Here is a 15,724-nt window from a genome sequence, read left to right on the forward strand (position 1 = left end):
CTGGTAATAATAGAGAGCAGGAGACCTCTTATGTACCTCACACTAAACTTGATACTAAGTTGAAAAAAAATGTCATACACTTGAGGGAGCGCTCCGTGCACTTTTCTTGATTCAATTCGCTTGCTGACATCTCGAGCACTCGCCGGGTGCAGTGGCGCGTGCCTGTAATCCAAGCTACTGGGAGTCTGAGGCTGGCGGATCACTTGAGTTCAGGGGTTCTTGGCTGCAGTGGACTATGTCGATCGGGTGTCCGTACTAAGTTCGGTATCGATATGGTGCTCCTGGGGGAGCTCGGGACTACCAGGTCGTCTAAGGAGGGGTGAACCGGTCCAGGTCGGAAACGGAGCAGGTCAAAACCCCCATGCCGATCAGTAGTGGGGTAGCGCCTGTGAATAGACACTGTAGTACAGCCTGAATGATACAGCGAGACCCAGTCTTTTGTGCCATTTACACCAAAACATGTTTTTCAGACATGTGCTAACAGCCTGTACTAAATAAATACTTTCATTTAAATGAGGCTGTAGCTTATAAATATACAAGTTTTTGTTTGTTTTGAGATCTTTAATGATAAATCTGTTAATAATAGAGAGCAGGAGACCTCTTATGTACCTCACACTAAACTTGATACTAAGTTGAAAAAAAATTGTCATACACTTGAGGGAGCGCTCCGCGCACTTTTCTTGATTCAATTTGCTTGCTGACACCTTGAGCACTCGCCGGGTGCAGTGGCGCGTGCCTGTAATCCAAGCTACTGGGAGTCTGAGGCTGGCGGATCACTTGAGTTCAGTGGTTCTTGGCTGCAGTGGACTATGTCGATCGGGTGTCCGTACTAAGTTCGGTATCGGACTTAGTAGATTTCTAAGATTTGCAGTCTTAAAATGCCCATTACAACCGTCCACTTACACCAGTTGTCTCTGCAAGTGGTTGTTGGCATAGCAGTGCATAACTTTGGAGCATTCGTAGGCCTCGTGGCCTAATGGATAAGGCGTCTGACTTCGAATCAGAAGATTGCAGGTTCGAGTCCTGCCGGGGTCGCAGTTTAAAATGCCCATTATATCGTTGACGCACACCAGTTGTCTCTGCAAGTGAATAGACTCTGTAGTACAGCCTGAGTGATACAGAGAGACCCAGTCTTTTGTGGCTTTTATTCAAAAACATGTTTTTCAGACATGCGCTAACATTCTGTACTAAATAAAAACTTTCATTTAAATGAGGCTATAGCTTATAAATGTACAAGTTTTTATTTGTTTTGAGATCTTTAATGATAAATCTGGTAATAATAGAGAGCAGGAGACCTCTTATGTACCTCACACTAAACTTGATACTAAGTTGAAAAAAAATGTCATACACTTGAGGGAGCGCTCCGTGCACTTTTCTTGATTCAATTCGCTTGCTGACATCTCGAGCACTCGCCGGGTGCAGTGGCGCGTGCCTGTAATCCAAGCTACTGGGAGTCTGAGGCTGGCGGATCACTTGAGTTCAGGGGTTCTTGGCTGCAGTGGACTATGTCGATCGGGTGTCCGTACTAAGTTCGGTATCGATATGGTGCTCCTGGGGGAGCTCGGGACTACCAGGTCGTCTAAGGAGGGGTGAACCGGTCCAGGTCGGAAACGGAGCAGGTCAAAACCCCCATGCCGATCAGTAGTGGGGTAGCGCCTGTGAATAGACACTGTAGTACAGCCTGAATGATACAGCGAGACCCAGTCTTTTGTGCCATTTACACCAAAACATGTTTTTCAGACATGTGCTAACAGCCTGTACTAAATAAATACTTTCATTTAAATGAGGCTGTAGCTTATAAATATACAAGTTTTTGTTTGTTTTGAGATCTTTAATGATAAATCTGTTAATAATAGAGAGCAGGAGACCTCTTATGTACCTCACACTAAACTTGATACTAAGTTGAAAAAAAATTGTCATACACTTGAGGGAGCGCTCCGCGCACTTTTCTTGATTCAATTTGCTTGCTGACACCTTGAGCACTCGCCGGGTGCAGTGGCGCGTGCCTGTAATCCAAGCTACTGGGAGTCTGAGGCTGGCGGATCACTTGAGTTCAGTGGTTCTTGGCTGCAGTGGACTATGTCGATCGGGTGTCCGTACTAAGTTCGGTATCGGACTTAGTAGATTTCTAAGATTTGCAGTCTTAAAATGCCCATTACAACCGTCCACTTACACCAGTTGTCTCTGCAAGTGGTTGTTGCATAGCAGTGCATAACTTTGGAGCATTCGTAGGCCTCGTGGCCTAATGGATAAGGCGTCTGACTTCGAATCAGACGATTGCAGGTTCGAGTCCTGCCGGGGTCGCAGTTTAAAATGCCCATTATATCGTTGACGCACACCAGTTGTCTCTGCAAGTGAATAGACTCTGTAGTACAGCCTGAGTGATACAGAGAGACCCAGTCTTTTGTGGCTTTTATTCAAAAACATGTTTTTCAGACATGCGCTAACATTCTGTACTAAATAAAAACTTTCATTTAAATGAGGCTATAGCTTATAAATGTACAAGTTTTTATTTGTTTTTAGATCTTTAATGATAAATCTGGTAATAATAGAGAGCAGGAGACCTCTTATGTACCTCACACTAAACTTGATACTAAGTTGAAAAAAAATGTCATACACTTGAGGGAGCGCTCCGTGCACTTTTCTTGATTCAATTCGCTTGCTGACATCTCGAGCACTCGCCGGGTGCAGTGGCGCGTGCCTGTAATCCAAGCTACTGGGAGTCTGAGGCTGGCGGATCACTTGAGTTCAGGGGTTCTTGGCTGCAGTGGACTATGTCGATCGGGTGTCCGTACTAAGTTCGGTATCGATATGGTGCTCCTGGGGGAGCTCGGGACTACCAGGTCGTCTAAGGAGGGGTGAACCGGTCCAGGTCGGAAACGGAGCAGGTCAAAACCCCCATGCCGATCAGTAGTGGGGTAGTGCCTGTGAATAGACACTGTAGTACAGCCTGAATGATACAGCGAGACCCAGTCTTTTGTGCCATTTACACCAAAACATGTTTTTCAGACATGTGCTAACAGCCTGTACTAAATAAATACTTTCATTTAAATGAGGCTGTAGCTTATAAATATACAAGTTTTTGTTTGTTTTGAGATCTTTAATGATAAATCTGTTAATAATAGAGAGCAGGAGACCTCTTATGTACCTCACACTAAACTTGATACTAAGTTGAAAAAAAATTGTCATAGACTTGAGGGAGCGCTCCGCGCACTTTTCTTGATTCAATTTGCTTGCTGACACCTTGAGCACTCGCCGGGTGCAGTGGCGCGTGCCTGTAATCCAAGCTACTGGGAGTCTGAGGCTGGCGGATCACTTGAGTTCAGTGGTTCTTGGCTGCAGTGGACTATGTCGATCGGGTGTCCGTACTAAGTTCGGTATCGGACTTAGTAGATTTCTAAGATTTGCAGTCTTAAAATGCCCATTACAACCGTCCACTTACACCAGTTGTCTCTGCAAGTGGTTGTTGCATAGCAGTGCATAACTTTGGAGCATTTGTAGGCCTCGTGGCCTAATGGATAAGGCGTCTGACTTCGAATCAGACGATTGCAGGTTCGAGTCCTGCTGGGGTCGCAGTTTAAAATGCCCATTATATCGTTGATGCACACCAGTTGTCTCTGCAAGTGAATAGACTCTGTAGTACAGCCTGAGTGATACAGAGAGACCCAGTCTTTTGTGGCTTTTATTCAAAAACATGTTTTTCAGACATGCGCTAACATTCTGTACTAAATAAAAACTTTCATTTAAATGAGGCTATAGCTTATAAATGTACAAGTTTTTATTTGTTTTAGATCTTTAATGATAAATCTGGTAATAATAGAGAGCAGGAGACCTCTTATGTACCTCACACTAAACTTGATACTAAGTTGAAAAAAAATGTCATACACTTGAGGGAGCGCTCCGTGCACTTTTCTTGATTCAATTCGCTTGCTGACATCTCGAGCACTCGCCGGGTGCAGTGGCGCGTGCCTGTAATCCAAGCTACTGGGAGTCTGAGGCTGGCGGATCACTTGAGTTCAGGGGTTCTTGGCTGCAGTGGACTATGTCGATCGGGTGTCCGTACTAAGTTCGGTATCGATATGGTGCTCCTGGGGGAGCTCGGGACTACCAGGTCGTCTAAGGAGGGGTGAACCGGTCCAGGTCGGAAACGGAGCAGGTCAAAACCCCCATGCCGATCAGTAGTGGGGTAGTGCCTGTGAATAGACACTGTAGTACAGCCTGAATGATACAGCGAGACCCAGTCTTTTGTGCCATTTACACCAAAACATGTTTTTCAGACATGTGCTAACAGCCTGTACTAAATAAATACTTTCATTTAAATGAGGCTGTAGCTTATAAATATACAAGTTTTTGTTTGTTTTGAGATCTTTAATGATAAATCTGTTAATAATAGAGAGCAGGAGACCTCTTATCGTTGACGCACACCAGTTGTCTCTGCAAGTGAATAGACTCTGTAGTACAGCCTGAGTGATACAGAGAGACCCAGTCTTTTGTGGCTTTTATTCAAAAACATGTTTTTCAGACATGCGCTAACATTCTGTACTAAATAAAAACTTTCATTTAAATGAGGCTATAGCTTATAAATGTACAAGTTTTTATTTGTTTTTAGATTTTTAATGATAAATCTGGTAATAATAGAGAGCAGGAGACCTCTTATGTACCTCACACTAAACTTGATACTAAGTTGAAAAAAAATGTCATACACTTGAGGGAGCGCTCCGTGCACTTTTCTTGATTCAATTCGCTTGCTGACATCTCGAGCACTCGCCGGGTGCAGTGGCGCGTGCCTGTAATCCAAGCTACTGGGAGTCTGAGGCTGGCGAATCACTTGAGTTCAGGGGTTCTTGGCTGCAGTGGACTATGTCGATCGGGTGTCCGTACTAAGTTCGGTATCGATATGGTGCTCCTGGGGGAGCTCGGGACTACCAGGTCGTCTAAGGAGGGGTGAACCGGTCCAGGTCGGAAACGGAGCAGGTCAAAACCCCCATGCCGATCAGTAGTGGGGTAGTGCCTGTGAATAGACACTGTAGTACAGCCTGAATGATACAGCGAGACCCAGTCTTTTGTGCCATTTACACCAAAACATGTTTTTCAGACATGTGCTAACAGCCTGTACTAAATAAATACTTTCATTTAAATGAGGCTGTAGCTTATAAATATACAAGTTTTTGTTTGTTTTGAGATCTTTAATGATAAATCTGTTAATAATAGAGAGCAGGAGACCTCTTATGTACCTCACACTAAACTTGATACTAAGTTGAAAAAAAATTGTCATAGACTTGAGGGAGCGCTCCGCGCACTTTTCTTGATTCAATTTGCTTGCTGACACCTTGAGCACTCGCCGGGTGCAGTGGCGCGTGCCTGTAATCCAAGCTACTGGGAGTCTGAGGCTGGCGGATCACTTGAGTTCAGTGGTTCTTGGCTGCAGTGGACTATGTCGATCGGGTGTCCGTACTAAGTTCGGTATCGGACTTAGTAGATTTCTAAGATTTGCAGTCTTAAAATGCCCATTACAACCGTCCACTTACACCAGTTGTCTCTGCAAGTGGTTGTTGCATAGCAGTGCATAACTTTGGAGCATTTGTAGGCCTCGTGGCCTAATGGATAAGGCGTCTGACTTCGAATCAGACGATTGCAGGTTCGAGTCCTGCTGGGGTCGCAGTTTAAAATGCCCATTATATCGTTGACGCACACCAGTTGTCTCTGCAAGTGAATAGACTCTGTAGTACAGCCTGAGTGATACAGAGAGACCCAGTCTTTTGTGGCTTTTATTCAAAAACATGTTTTTCAGACATGCGCTAACATTCTGTACTAAATAAAAACTTTCATTTAAATGAGGCTATAGCTTATAAATGTACAAGTTTTTATTTGTTTTTAGATCTTTAATGATAAATCTGGTAATAATAGAGAGCAGGAGACCTCTTATGTACCTCACACTAAACTTGATACTAAGTTGAAAAAAAATGTCATACACTTGAGGGAGCGCTCCGTGCACTTTTCTTGATTCAATTCGCTTGCTGACATCTCGAGCACTCGCCGGGTGCAGTGGCGCGTGCCTATAATCCAAGCTACTGGGAGTCTGAGGCTGGCGGATCACTTGAGTTCAGGGGTTCTTGGCTGCAGTGGACTATGTCGATCGGGTGTCCGTACTAAGTTCGGTATCGATATGGTGCTCCTGGGGGAGCTCGGGACTACCAGGTCGTCTAAGGAGGGGTGAACCGGTCCAGGTCGGAAACGGAGCAGGTCAAAACCCCCATGCCGATCAGTAGTGGGGTAGTGCCTGTGAATAGACACTGTAGTACAGCCTGAATGATACAGCGAGACCCAGTCTTTTGTGCCATTTACACCAAAACATGTTTTTCAGACATGTGCTAACAGCCTGTACTAAATAAATACTTTCATTTAAATGAGGCTGTAGCTTATAAATATACAAGTTTTTGTTTGTTTTGAGATCTTTAATGATAAATCTGTTAATAATAGAGAGCAGGAGACCTCTTATGTACCTCACACTAAACTTGATACTAAGTTGAAAAAAAATTGTCATAGACTTGAGGGAGCGCTCCGCGCACTTTTCTTGATTCAATTTGCTTGCTGACACCTTGAGCACTCGCCGGGTGCAGTGGCGCGTGCCTGTAATCCAAGCTACTGGGAGTCTGAGGCTGGCGGATCACTTGAGTTCAGTGGTTCTTGGCTGCAGTGGACTATGTCGATCGGGTGTCCGTACTAAGTTCGGTATCGGACTTAGTAGATTTCTAAGATTTGCAGTCTTAAAATGCCCATTACAACCGTCCACTTACACCAGTTGTCTCTGCAAGTGGTTGTTGCATAGCAGTGCATAACTTTGGAGCATTTGTAGGCCTCGTGGCCTAATGGATAAGGCGTCTGACTTCGAATCAGACGATTGCAGGTTCGAGTCCTGCTGGGGTCGCAGTTTAAAATGCCCATTATATCGTTGACGCACACCAGTTGTCTCTGCAAGTGAATAGACTCTGTAGTACAGCCTGAGTGATACAGAGAGACCCAGTCTTTTGTGGCTTTTATTCAAAAACATGTTTTTCAGACATGCGCTAACATTCTGTACTAAATAAAAACTTTCATTTAAATGAGGCTATAGCTTATAAATGTACAAGTTTTTATTTGTTTTTAGATTTTTAATGATAAATCTGGTAATAATAGAGAGCAGGAGACCTCTTATGTACCTCACACTAAACTTGATACTAAGTTGAAAAAAAATGTCATACACTTGAGGGAGCGCTCCGTGCACTTTTCTTGATTCAATTCGCTTGCTGACATCTCGAGCACTCGCCGGGTGCAGTGGCGCGTGCCTGTAATCCAAGCTACTGGGAGTCTGAGGCTGGCGGATCACTTGAGTTCAGGGGTTCTTGGCTGCAGTGGACTATGTCGATCGGGTGTCCGTACTAAGTTCGGTATCGATATGGTGCTCCTGGGGGAGCTCGGGACTACCAGGTCGTCTAAGGAGGGATGAACCGGTCCAGGTCGGAAACGGAGCAGGTCAAAACCCCCATGCCGATCAGTAGTGGGGTAGTGCCTGTGAATAGACACTGTAGTACAGCCTGAATGATACAGCGAGACCCAGTCTTTTGTGCCATTTACACCAAAACATGTTTTTCAGACATGTGCTAACAGCCTGTACTAAATAAATACTTTCATTTAAATGAGGCTGTAGCTTATAAATATACAAGTTTTTGTTTGTTTTGAGATCTTTAATGATAAATCTGTTAATAATAGAGAGCAGGAGACCTCTTATGTACCTCACACTAAACTTGATACTAAGTTGAAAAAAAATTGTCATAGACTTGAGGGAGCGCTCCGCGCACTTTTCTTGATTCAATTTGCTTGCTGACACCTTGAGCACTCGCCGGGTGCAGTGGCGCGTGCCTGTAATCCAAGCTACTGGGAGTCTGAGGCTGGCGGATCACTTGAGTTCAGTGGTTCTTGGCTGCAGTGGACTATGTCGATCGGGTGTCCGTACTAAGTTCGGTATCGGACTTAGTAGATTTCTAAGATTTGCAGTCTTAAAATGCCCATTACAACCGTCCACTTACACCAGTTGTCTCTGCAAGTGGTTGTTGCATAGCAGTGCATAACTTTGGAGCATTTGTAGGCCTCGTGGCCTAATGGATAAGGCGTCTGACTTCGAATCAGACGATTGCAGGTTCGAGTCCTGCTGGGGTCGCAGTTTAAAATGCCCATTATATCGTTGACGCACACCAGTTGTCTCTGCAAGTGAATAGACTCTGTAGTACAGCCTGAGTGATACAGAGAGACCCAGTCTTTTGTGGCTTTTATTCAAAAACATGTTTTTCAGACATGCGCTAACATTCTGTACTAAATAAAAACTTTCATTTAAATGAGGCTATAGCTTATAAATGTACAAGTTTTTATTTGTTTTTAGATTTTTAATGATAAATCTGGTAATAATAGAGAGCAGGAGACCTCTTATGTACCTCACACTAAACTTGATACTAAGTTGAAAAAAAATGTCATACACTTGAGGGAGCGCTCCGTGCACTTTTCTTGATTCAATTCGCTTGCTGACATCTCGAGCACTCGCCGGGTGCAGTGGCGCGTGCCTGTAATCCAAGCTACTGGGAGTCTGAGGCTGGCGGATCACTTGAGTTCAGGGGTTCTTGGCTGCAGTGGACTATGTCGATCGGGTGTCCGTACTAAGTTCGGTATCGATATGGTGCTCCTGGGGGAGCTCGGGACTACCAGGTCGTCTAAGGAGGGGTGAACCGGTCCAGGTCGGAAACGGAGCAGGTCAAAACCCCCATGCCGATCAGTAGTGGGGTAGTGCCTGTGAATAGACACTGTAGTACAGCCTGAATGATACAGCGAGACCCAGTCTTTTGTGCCATTTACACCAAAACATGTTTTTCAGACATGTGCTAACAGCCTGTACTAAATAAATACTTTCATTTAAATGAGGCTGTAGCTTATAAATATACAAGTTTTTGTTTGTTTTGAGATCTTTAATGATAAATCTGTTAATAATAGAGAGCAGGAGACCTCTTATGTACCTCACACTAAACTTGATACTAAGTTGAAAAAAAATGTCATACACTTGAGGGAGCGCTCCGTGCACTTTTCTTGATTCAATTCGCTTGCTGACATCTCGAGCACTCGCCGGGTGCAGTGGCGCGTGCCTGTAATCCAAGCTACTGGGAGTCTGAGGCTGGCGGATCACTTGAGTTCAGGGGTTCTTGGCTGCAGTGGACTATGTCGATCGGGTGTCCGTACTAAGTTCGGTATCGATATGGTGCTCCTGGGGGAGCTCGGGACTACCAGGTCGTCTAAGGAGGGGTGAACCGGTCCAGGTCGGAAACGGAGCAGGTCAAAACCCCCATGCCGATCAGTAGTGGGGTAGTGCCTGTGAATAGACACTGTAGTACAGCCTGAATGATACAGCGAGACCCAGTCTTTTGTGCCATTTACACCAAAACATGTTTTTCAGACATGTGCTAACAGCCTGTACTAAATAAATACTTTCATTTAAATGAGGCTGTAGCTTATAAATATACAAGTTTTTGTTTGTTTTGAGATCTTTAATGATAAATCTGTTAATAATAGAGAGCAGGAGACCTCTTATGTACCTCACACTAAACTTGATACTAAGTTGAAAAAAAATTGTCATAGACTTGAGGGAGCGCTCCGCGCACTTTTCTTGATTCAATTTGCTTGCTGACACCTTGAGCACTCGCCGGGTGCAGTGGCGCGTGCCTGTAATCCAAGCTACTGGGAGTCTGAGGCTGGCGGATCACTTGAGTTCAGTGGTTCTTGGCTGCAGTGGACTATGTCGATCGGGTGTCCGTACTAAGTTCGGTATCGGACTTAGTAGATTTCTAAGATTTGCAGTCTTAAAATGCCCATTACAACCGTCCACTTACACCAGTTGTCTCTGCAAGTGGTTGTTGCATAGCAGTGCATAACTTTGGAGCATTCGTAGGCCTCGTGGCCTAATGGATAAGGCGTCTGACTTCGAATCAGAAGATTGCAGGTTCGAGTCCTGCCGGGGTCGCAGTTTAAAATGCCCATTATATCGTTGACGCACACGAGTTGTCTCTGCAAGTGAATAGACTCTGTAGTACAGCCTGAGTGATACAGAGAGACCCAGTCTTTTGTGGCTTTTATTCAAAAACATGTTTTTCAGACATGCGCTAACATTCTGTACTAAATAAAAACTTTCATTTAAATGAGGCTATAGCTTATAAATGTACAAGTTTTTATTTGTTTTTAGATTTTTAATGATAAATCTGGTAATAATAGAGAGCAGGAGACCTCTTATGTACCTCACACTAAACTTGATACTAAGTTGAAAAAAAATGTCATACACTTGAGGGAGCGCTCCGTGCACTTTTCTTGATTCAATTCGCTTGCTGACATCTCGAGCACTCGCCGGGTGCAGTGGCGCGTGCCTGTAATCCAAGCTACTGGGAGTCTGAGGCTGGCGGATCACTTGAGTTCAGGGGTTCTTGGCTGCAGTGGACTATGTCGATCGGGTGTCCGTACTAAGTTCGGTATCGATATGGTGCTCCTGGGGGAGCTCGGGACTACCAGGTCGTCTAAGGAGGGGTGAACCGGTCCAGGTCGGAAACGGAGCAGGTCAAAACCCCCATGCCGATCAGTAGTGGGGTAGTGCCTGTGAATAGACACTGTAGTACAGCCTGAATGATACAGCGAGACCCAGTCTTTTGTGCCATTTACACCAAAACATGTTTTTCAGACATGTGCTAACAGCCTGTACTAAATAAATACTTTCATTTAAATGAGGCTGTAGCTTATAAATATACAAGTTTTTGTTTGTTTTGAGATCTTTAATGATAAATCTGTTAATAATAGAGAGCAGGAGACCTCTTATGTACCTCACACTAAACTTGATACTAAGTTGAAAAAAAATTGTCATAGACTTGAGGGAGCGCTCCGCGCACTTTTCTTGATTCAATTTGCTTGCTGACACCTTGAGCACTCGCCGGGTGCAGTGGCGCGTGCCTGTAATCCAAGCTACTGGGAGTCTGAGGCTGGCGGATCACTTGAGTTCAGTGGTTCTTGGCTGCAGTGGATTATGTCGATCGGGTGTCCGTACTAAGTTCGGTATCGGACTTAGTAGATTTCTAAGATTTGCAGTCTTAAAATGCCCATTACAACCGTCCACTTACACCAGTTGTCTCTGCAAGTGGTTGTTGCATAGCAGTGCATAACTTTGGAGCATTCGTAGGCCTCGTGGCCTAATGGATAAGGCGTCTGACTTCGAATCAGAAGATTGCAGGTTCGAGTCCTGCCGGGGTCGCAGTTTAAAATGCCCATTATATCGTTGACGCACACCAGTTGTCTCTGCAAGTGAATAGACTCTGTAGTACAGCCTGAGTGATACAGAGAGACCCAGTCTTTTGTGGCTTTTATTCAAAAACATGTTTTTCAGACATGCGCTAACATTCTGTACTAAATAAAAACTTTCATTTAAATGAGGCTATAGCTTATAAATGTACAAGTTTTTATTTGTTTTTAGATCTTTAATGATAAATCTGGTAATAATAGAGAGCAGGAGACCTCTTATGTACCTCACACTAAACTTGATACTAAGTTGAAAAAAAATGTCATACACTTGAGGGAGCGCTCCGTGCACTTTTCTTGATTCAATTCGCTTGCTGACATCTCGAGCACTCGCCGGGTGCAGTGGCGCGTGCCTGTAATCCAAGCTACTGGGAGTCTGAGGCTGGCGGATCACTTGAGTTCAGGGGTTCTTGGCTGCAGTGGACTATGTCGATCGGGTGTCCGTACTAAGTTCGGTATCGATATGGTGCTCCTGGGGGAGCTCGGGACTACCAGGTCGTCTAAGGAGGGGTGAACCGGTCCAGGTCGGAAACGGAGCAGGTCAAAACCCCCATGCCGATCAGTAGTGGGGTAGTGCCTGTGAATAGACACTGTAGTACAGCCTGAATGATACAGCGAGACCCAGTCTTTTGTGCCATTTACACCAAAACATGTTTTTCAGACATGTGCTAACAGCCTGTACTAAATAAATACTTTCATTTAAATGAGGCTGTAGCTTATAAATATACAAGTTTTTGTTTGTTTTGAGATCTTTAATGATAAATCTGTTAATAATAGAGAGCAGGAGACCTCTTATGTACCTCACACTAAACTTGATACTAAGTTGAAAAAAAATTGTCATACACTTGAGGGAGCGCTCCGCGCACTTTTCTTGATTCAATTTGCTTGCTGACACCTTGAGCACTCGCCGGGTGCAGTGGCGCGTGCCTGTAATCCAAGCTACTGGGAGTCTGAGGCTGGCGGATCACTTGAGTTCAGTGGTTCTTGGCTGCAGTGGACTATGTCGATCGGGTGTCCGTACTAAGTTCGGTATCGGACTTAGTAGATTTCTAAGATTTGCAGTCTTAAAATGCCCATTACAACCGTCCACTTACACCAGTTGTCTCTGCAAGTGGTTGTTGCATAGCAGTGCATAACTTTGGAGCATTCGTAGGCCTCGTGGCCTAATGGATAAGGCGTCTGACTTCGAATCAGAAGATTGCAGGTTCGAGTCCTGCCGGGGTCGCAGTTTAAAATGCCCATTATATCGTTGACGCACACCAGTTGTCTCTGCAAGTGAATAGACTCTGTAGTACAGCCTGAGTGATACAGAGAGACCCAGTCTTTTGTGGCTTTTATTCAAAAACATGTTTTTCAGACATGCGCTAACATTCTGTACTAAATAAAAACTTTCATTTAAATGAGGCTATAGCTTATAAATGTACAAGTTTTTATTTGTTTTTAGATCTTTAATGATAAATCTGGTAATAATAGAGAGCAGGAGACCTCTTATGTACCTCACACTAAACTTGATACTAAGTTGAAAAAAAATGTCATACACTTGAGGGAGCGCTCCGTGCACTTTTCTTGATTCAATTCGCTTGCTGACATCTCGAGCACTCGCCGGGTGCAGTGGCGCGTGCCTGTAATCCAAGCTACTGGGAGTCTGAGGCTGGCGGATCACTTGAGTTCAGGGGTTCTTGGCTGCAGTGGACTATGTCGATCGGGTGTCCGTACTAAGTTCGGTATCGATATGGTGCTCCTGGGGGAGCTCGGGACTACCAGGTCGTCTAAGGAGGGGTGAACCGGTCCAGGTCGGAAATGGAGCAGGTCAAAACCCCCATGCCGATCAGTAGTGGGGTAGCGCCTGTGAATAGACACTGTAGTACAGCCTGAATGATACAGCGAGACCCAGTCTTTTGTGCCATTTACACCAAAACATGTTTTTCAGACATGTGCTAACAGCCTGTACTAAATAAATACTTTCATTTAAATGAGGCTGTAGCTTATAAATATACAAGTTTTTGTTTGTTTTGAGATCTTTAATGATAAATCTGTTAATAATAGAGAGCAGGAGACCTCTTATGTACCTCACACTAAACTTGATACTAAGTTGAAAAAAAATTGTCATAGACTTGAGGGAGCGCTCCGCGCACTTTTCTTGATTCAATTTGCTTGCTGACACCTTGAGCACTCGCCGGGTGCAGTGGCGCGTGCCTGTAATCCAAGCTACTGGGAGTCTGAGGCTGGCGGATCACTTGAGTTCAGTGGTTCTTGGCTGCAGTGGACTATGTCGATCGGGTGTCCGTACTAAGTTCGGTATCGGACTTAGTAGATTTCTAAGATTTGCAGTCTTAAAATGCCCATTACAACCGTCCACTTACACCAGTTGTCTCTGCAAGTGGTTGTTGCATAGCAGTGCATAACTTTGGAGCATTTGTAGGCCTCGTGGCCTAATGGATAAGGCGTCTGACTTCGAATCAGACGATTGCAGGTTCGAGTCCTGCTGGGGTCGCAGTTTAAAATGCCCATTATATCGTTGACGCACACCAGTTGTCTCTGCAAGTGAATAGACTCTGTAGTACAGCCTGAGTGATACAGAGAGACCCAGTCTTTTGTGGCTTTTATTCAAAAACATGTTTTTCAGACATGCGCTAACATTCTGTACTAAATAAAAACTTTCATTTAAATGAGGCTATAGCTTATAAATGTACAAGTTTTTATTTGTTTTTAGATCTTTAATGATAAATCTGGTAATAATAGAGAGCAGGAGACCTCTTATGTACCTCACACTAAACTTGATACTAAGTTGAAAAAAAATGTCATACACTTGAGGGAGCGCTCCGTGCACTTTTCTTGATTCAATTCGCTTGCTGACATCTCGAGCACTTCGCCGGGTGCAGTGGCGCGTGCCTGTAATCCAAGCTACTGGGAGTCTGAGGCTGGCGGATCACTTGAGTTCAGGGGTTCTTGGCTGCAGTGGACTATGTCGATCGGGTGTCCGTACTAAGTTCGGTATCGATATGGTGCTCCTGGGGGAGCTCGGGACTACCAGGTCGTCTAAGGAGGGGTGAACCGGTCCAGGTCGGAAACGGAGCAGGTCAAAACCCCCATGCCGATCAGTAGTGGGGTAGCGCCTGTGAATAGACACTGTAGTACAGCCTGAATGATACAGCGAGACCCAGTCTTTTGTGCCATTTACACCAAAACATGTTTTTCAGACATGTGCTAACAGCCTGTACTAAATAAATACTTTCATTTAAATGAGGCTGTAGCTTATAAATATACAAGTTTTTGTTTGTTTTGAGATCTTTAATGATAAATCTGTTAATAATAGAGAGCAGGAGACCTCTTATGTACCTCACACTAAACTTGATACTAAGTTGAAAAAAAATTGTCATAGACTTGAGGGAGCGCTCCGCGCACTTTTCTTGATTCAATTTGCTTGCTGACACCTTGAGCACTCGCCGGGTGCAGTGGCGCGTGCCTGTAATCCAAGCTACTGGGAGTCTGAGGCTGGCGGATCACTTGAGTTCAGTGGTTCTTGGCTGCAGTGGACTATGTCGATCGGGTGTCCGTACTAAGTTCGGTATCGGACTTAGTAGATTTCTAAGATTTGCAGTCTTAAAATGCCCATTACAACCGTCCACTTACACCAGTTGTCTCTGCAAGTGGTTGTTGCATAGCAGTGCATAACTTTGGAGCATTTGTAGGCCTCGTGGCCTAATGGATAAGGCGTCTGACTTCGAATCAGACGATTGCAGGTTCGAGTCCTGCTGGGGTCGCAGTTTAAAATGCCCATTATATCGTTGACGCACACCAGTTGTCTCTGCAAGTGAATAGACTCTGTAGTACAGCCTGAGTGATACAGAGAGACCCAGTCTTTTGTGGCTTTTATTCAAAAACATGTTTTTCAGACATGCGCTAACATTCTGTACTAAATAAAAACTTTCATTTAAATGAGGCTATAGCTTATAAATGTACAAGTTTTTATTTGTTTTTAGATTTTTAATGATAAATCTGGTAATAATAGAGAGCAGGAGACCTCTTATGTACCTCACACTAAACTTGATACTAAGTTGAAAAAAAATGTCATACACTTGAGGGAGCGCTCCGTGCACTTTTCTTGATTCAATTCGCTTGCTGACATCTCGAGCACTTGCCGGGTGCAGTGGCGCGTGCCTGTAATCCAAGCTACTGGGAGTCTGAGGCTGGCGGATCACTTGAGTTCAGGGGTTCTTGGCTGCAGTGGACTATGTCGATCGGGTGTCCGTACTAAGTTCGGTATCGATATGGTGCTCCTGGGGGAGCTCGGGACTACCAGGTCGTCTAAGGAGGGGTGAACCGGTCCAGGTCGGAAACGGAGCAGGTCAAAACCCCCATGCCGATCAGT

The 15,724-nt window shown here is 44.6% G+C and overlaps 11 non-coding genes across 11 annotated transcripts; all 11 read left to right on the forward strand.

Moving 5' to 3' along the window:
* The first annotated feature begins 962 nt into the window (after window positions 1–962).
* On the forward strand, window positions 963–1,035 carry trnar-ucg (transfer RNA arginine (anticodon UCG)). Its single transcript has one exon. It is a non-coding gene; the product is annotated as a tRNA-Arg (tRNA).
* Window positions 1,036–2,231: 1,196 nt separating this feature from the next.
* On the forward strand, window positions 2,232–2,304 carry trnar-ucg (transfer RNA arginine (anticodon UCG)). The gene has a single exon. It is a non-coding gene; the product is annotated as a tRNA-Arg (tRNA).
* A 1,196-nt stretch (window positions 2,305–3,500) lies between these two features.
* On the forward strand, window positions 3,501–3,573 carry trnar-ucg (transfer RNA arginine (anticodon UCG)). The gene has a single exon. It is a non-coding gene; the product is annotated as a tRNA-Arg (tRNA).
* Window positions 3,574–5,586: 2,013 nt separating this feature from the next.
* On the forward strand, window positions 5,587–5,659 carry trnar-ucg (transfer RNA arginine (anticodon UCG)). The gene has a single exon. It is a non-coding gene; the product is annotated as a tRNA-Arg (tRNA).
* Window positions 5,660–6,855: 1,196 nt separating this feature from the next.
* trnar-ucg (transfer RNA arginine (anticodon UCG)) lies at window positions 6,856–6,928 on the forward strand. Its single transcript has one exon. It is a non-coding gene; the product is annotated as a tRNA-Arg (tRNA).
* Window positions 6,929–8,124: 1,196 nt separating this feature from the next.
* On the forward strand, window positions 8,125–8,197 carry trnar-ucg (transfer RNA arginine (anticodon UCG)). Its single transcript has one exon. It is a non-coding gene; the product is annotated as a tRNA-Arg (tRNA).
* Window positions 8,198–9,966: 1,769 nt separating this feature from the next.
* On the forward strand, window positions 9,967–10,039 carry trnar-ucg (transfer RNA arginine (anticodon UCG)). Its single transcript has one exon. It is a non-coding gene; the product is annotated as a tRNA-Arg (tRNA).
* A 1,196-nt stretch (window positions 10,040–11,235) lies between these two features.
* trnar-ucg (transfer RNA arginine (anticodon UCG)) lies at window positions 11,236–11,308 on the forward strand. Its single transcript has one exon. It is a non-coding gene; the product is annotated as a tRNA-Arg (tRNA).
* A 1,196-nt stretch (window positions 11,309–12,504) lies between these two features.
* On the forward strand, window positions 12,505–12,577 carry trnar-ucg (transfer RNA arginine (anticodon UCG)). Its single transcript has one exon. It is a non-coding gene; the product is annotated as a tRNA-Arg (tRNA).
* Window positions 12,578–13,773: 1,196 nt separating this feature from the next.
* Window positions 13,774–13,846, forward strand: trnar-ucg (transfer RNA arginine (anticodon UCG)). Its single transcript has one exon. It is a non-coding gene; the product is annotated as a tRNA-Arg (tRNA).
* Window positions 13,847–15,043: 1,197 nt separating this feature from the next.
* trnar-ucg (transfer RNA arginine (anticodon UCG)) lies at window positions 15,044–15,116 on the forward strand. Its single transcript has one exon. It is a non-coding gene; the product is annotated as a tRNA-Arg (tRNA).
* Window positions 15,117–15,724: the final 608 nt, after the last annotated feature.

The sequence above is a fragment of the Triplophysa dalaica genome, chromosome 21 (genome assembly GCF_015846415.1).
Source record: "Triplophysa dalaica isolate WHDGS20190420 chromosome 21, ASM1584641v1, whole genome shotgun sequence".
Taxonomy (NCBI): Eukaryota; Metazoa; Chordata; class Actinopteri; order Cypriniformes; family Nemacheilidae; genus Triplophysa; species Triplophysa dalaica.